The sequence below is a fragment of the Pteropus vampyrus genome, unplaced genomic scaffold (genome assembly GCF_000151845.1).
Source record: "Pteropus vampyrus isolate Shadow unplaced genomic scaffold, Pvam_2.0 Scaffold140, whole genome shotgun sequence".
Lineage (NCBI taxonomy): Eukaryota > Metazoa > Chordata > Mammalia > Chiroptera > Pteropodidae > Pteropus > Pteropus vampyrus.
The window spans coordinates 576,293-580,908 of record NW_011888921.1 but is presented as its reverse complement, the minus strand read 5'-3'; positions in this window follow the sequence as shown (position 1 = coordinate 580,908).

Below are 4,616 nucleotides of genomic sequence, written 5' to 3'. Positions count from 1 at the left end.
GGGTAGGTAAAATGACATCTGGACTTTGAGTTAACTCAAGCTAACTTGACAGGCATTTTAGTCTGTCCTGTTCATTCCTCCAAGGTTCTGACAGTTGTCCTTATGCCGTGCTCACTCTTGGCCACAGCAATTGAACAATGGCACCTTCCTAAAAGCTGGATGCCTGATATGTGACCTTTTCCAGTATGAAGCAACTGACTGGGTAGGAACAGGTTAATTTCACAGCAACTTATAAAACTAAAAGAAAAAAATTACATTGTAAAGAAATGTTTTTGATTTTTTTTAGGTAGACAAAATTCCTGTTTGTTTTTTTCTTCTTTTCTTTTCTTTCTTTCTTTGTTTTTTTCTTTTCTTTTTTTCTTTTCTTTTCTTTTTTCTTTTTTGGCCAATAATTGATAATTATTGTTAATAAAAGGAAAAGTAAATTTTCCAAAACTTGAATGAAAAACTAATTTAAAAGTGGAAATTGATTTTTGTTTTTAGAATTCAGGGAGTATTCACTGCATAGTAGTGTAAAAGAGACTATAGACAGCTAAGACCCCAATAAGACATAAAAATCTAAAAGCCAGAAAATTCAAGCTTAAAACAAAGTTTTAGGGAAAAAATCTAATGCAAATAAGCCAAAATATGATTTAAAAAAATGAAGCAAATGAAGACTAAAGAAAGGGCTACTTATAAAACTAAGCCTAGAGTATTTATTTGGACAAGTACATTTGGGCCACTTTGAAAAACAACTATAAGAAAAAATTTTCTCATTATTTTAGAGAAAAGGAAAAAAAAGATATTGCTAATGGGGAAAATGGCACAAACTCTGGAGGGTATTTGTCTATATTTGACTAAGATTGGAAGTCACATTAATTTTACATTATAATTCACTGCATAGTTATAGTTATGCTGCCTGTATAGAAACCCAGCCCATAAAGCCTAGGAATATTGTATTTGAAAATTAGTATGTTATGATTGGAAGATATCTGAAAAGTAACTTAGTCACTATCTTGGGTTTGGAAGGACTATTATATCATAATTAGTGGTTAGTTATTCTTTATTTCACCTGAAGAAAGGAAAGAATAAATAACCTTCGATGGTAGCAACAGGCTCTTAGAGTACCACAAGGAGATAAGTGAGGGCCAGAAGCATTCATTAAGGCAGGTTTGAAAATCTGCCTCCTTCAAGAACAAGCTAGACATCCATGTGGAGTAGTCTAGGGGAGAGAATTAGAGACTCTGGCAGGACTTTCAGTCATGGTGCTATGGCAGGCTGTCCAGAGGACTTAGTTGCATTTGCCACCTTGTTCCGTCACTTACTACTATGTCAGTGCTTTCCCTGACTTGGGTTTTTGGCTCAGATACTTACTTCTGGTCCTTCACTGGGATTCACTGTTTGATTTTTCTTTTGTTCCCATCTAATGTTAACTTTTCTTTTGTTCCCATCTAAGGTGAGGGAAGGAAGGAGGGAAGGGGGGACAGGAACTATATCCTAAAATCAAGAATGTTCTTCTATGTTAAGTGCAAAATAGAGAAGAGAAATGCTCAGAGTGCTTCCCACACAGTGGGAAATTTCCAACTCACCTAAGCAAATGTTGAACGTGCATTTGCTCAGCAATGAAGTGTTATTCCGTATTTATTAAGAAGTAAAGTTGAAACTAAATTACTTGGTGCATTAAGACTGAATTTAAAAGTAATGGATAAGCAACAGAGGATTGTTTTGGAAAGTATTTCAACATAAAAAGATACTGAAGGTCTTCGTCACTTGAAGGCTTGAAAAAAACCTGAACATTGACATTTTGCAATAAGAAAAAGGATAAACTGAATCTATTTTGAAAAGAGATGTTAAACATAAAGCAATTTCTAGCTTTCTAAAGGCTGTAAAAGCCCGTTTAGATGGAATGCAAACCAGACCCCGCCCCTTCAATTATGTAATTCTGCAAGAAAAATGCAATAGTGTGGTCACCAAAATAAAACCAACACTTCTGGCTTTTAGTTCATAGTTAGGCAAGATGATTTAGTATGTTAACCATCTCTTTTATTACTTGGCAGCTTTGGGGTATCCGATTTAAGCCATGAATAATCCCCTTTGAAAACAAAACATCTCCTCCAGAGGAGTAATTAGACTATTACTGAGGACAAACTATCCAACATCAAAAGCATAGACTCTGAGAAGTCACACAACAGCCAGTCTTCTCCTAAAATTAAAAGCATGCTTAGCATTAGAGGTCACTGTGATAAATAAAGGGATGTGAAATAATTACAAGTTCGGTCAAAGAACTATAGCACAAACAATAATAAAAAGTGACTGGCTTCTGAAAAGTGAATATGCTAATTATATTCAGAGTTTGAATGGGTGCTTGGAAGCCTCTTTCCTTCTCTCTGATTAGGAGTCATTAATCATTTTTGGGAGGTCACTATTATTCCAAGCAATTCTCAATAACAGAACCAAGAATATTGCTGCTAACAGTATTAGAAATGGGGAAAGAGGTCAGTAGAAGGGCCAGATGGTAATAATTACATTAAAACTACCACTCTCTCCCAATTACAAGACTACTTTCTCTCAAGGTCAAGATGTGCAATTTTCTTTGTGCACAAAATGCATAACCAAATGACCTATTATTAATTATAACACCAAGCCCACATCTACTTTATTCATCAATTGAATGACAATAAAATAATCAGCTCTGCTCATGGCATTGTTTTTCAGTTGGCTGCTAACTTATTCATAGTGCTCATACTTTTAAAAGTTACTAATGAATGATCAGAGTGCAGTAATTTTCAATCAAGTAATTCCAGGATCATCCTCCTCATAGACTCTTATACCATCAACACTAAATTATCTGTGACAATGGAAGATGGTCACTGAATAAAGATTTTAGATTTCCTAAGAATTTTATTTAAATGACTTTTTATATCTGGCTATTCTGGGAATCTGATGACACACAAATGCTTACTAAATTGCTTTTTTTTTTTTCTTTTTTCTTCTGAAAGAGATGCTAACTTGCAGTGAAATTATCAAAAGGAAAACATTTGGAGACAGGAGTAAATATAAAAGGCTCTGGTCAAGGAGACACTGCAACAATTCCTAAAACAAACTATACAACTGGAAGTTGTCCTTATAAATTAATGCTTATCCATAAAGTTGTCATGAGATCTGAAATTATTTGAGTCAACTATTTGAAAAATAATAAAATTCAAATACAGACCTCACATAATGGATTTAATTTGCCCTATACAACTTTGGCTCGGTAAGGCTTAGAAGTTTTGTGATCAAGATTTATTAGGCAACTCTACCCAGCTCCACTTGCACCTTCTATGCCTCAGTTCACATATTTATAAAATAGAAATAACAATAGTACCTTTCTTACATGTCTTTAAGCATCAGAAGATATAATCTAAATCAAATGCTTAGAATGAAACCTGGAATCTAGTAAGCAGCAAATATATGTTAGATATTATTGTTGGTGGCTAAGCAAAATTTAAAAGAAGAGATTATCTGAAGTGTGTACTGACTTCAGTTTATGTGCTATCCCAGATCGGCTCAAACCTGCCTGATTTCTGAGAGATGGCTCATATCATCCCCCAGTCACAAAGTCCCTGTCATCTTTACTGCTACCCACTGAGAAGCTCCTCACAGGCAGCTGTTACCTGGAGCTGCCTAGAGCCATCCAATGACACAAGGCAAAGGTTCAGAGGTAATGTTTCATGGGGTGAAACAATGAGAGACATGAGACTGGGAAGAAACAACAGATAAATGGTTTACCTTCTACTCCTATAATGGACTGCTCTGAGGTGCAAGATATGGCCTCTCAGATGCCCCATCAGACAAAGCAGTCAGCTGTGCCTTTTGTCACACTGGCCAGCCTGGTAATGAACGTCCTTGCTTTCGTTCTTCCTCCTCTTTCTCCATCTCACTTGCTTTTTTTCTCTTTCTCTGGATTTCTTGGAATAATGCCCTGACAATAAAGGACTGATAAATAAATGTTTAGTTGTTGTTTTTTCTCTCTCTCCAGGGCCTTACCACTTTGGGGGGCTATTACAGACCTTTTTGAACATCCACTCTGAACACATAGAAGTTTTCACAGTGTACATAGGGTTATCATATGAAGAAGAGAAATTAAGTTGATTTTATGCTCTGTTTAAAATAGATATAGCTAAGAGCCGTTTCTCTGGAAAGTTTCATTGTTCTCGTGAATTTTATTTTTTAAATCATTCTTACTTTCTTTTTTTTCATTTGTTTAAATGTAGTCCCAAATATAATTTTATGCAGTATTGATTTCACTACTAAGCAGTTTCTAGTTGACATTTGTTAAATAGATAATACTTTAAATATTTTAAATTCCTCTGATTTAGTTATTACATATTTATTTGGTATACTGTACAAAGAAAATTACACATAAAATTTAGATTTTAGAGTTTTATAAAGAAATATAAATGCCAAATACCAATTAGGAAAATTCTTTTACTGAGTAAGTAACTGCAAATAGCATTCTTTTAATTTTAATTATCCTTCCTTCGTTGTGATAAATAAAGATGTGGCCTATGTTTATTTTCTTATCCCACAAATATGTATTCAATATAAGCACAAATATAGGCAAAGAAAGTCCTCAGATCACAAATAAATTTTGC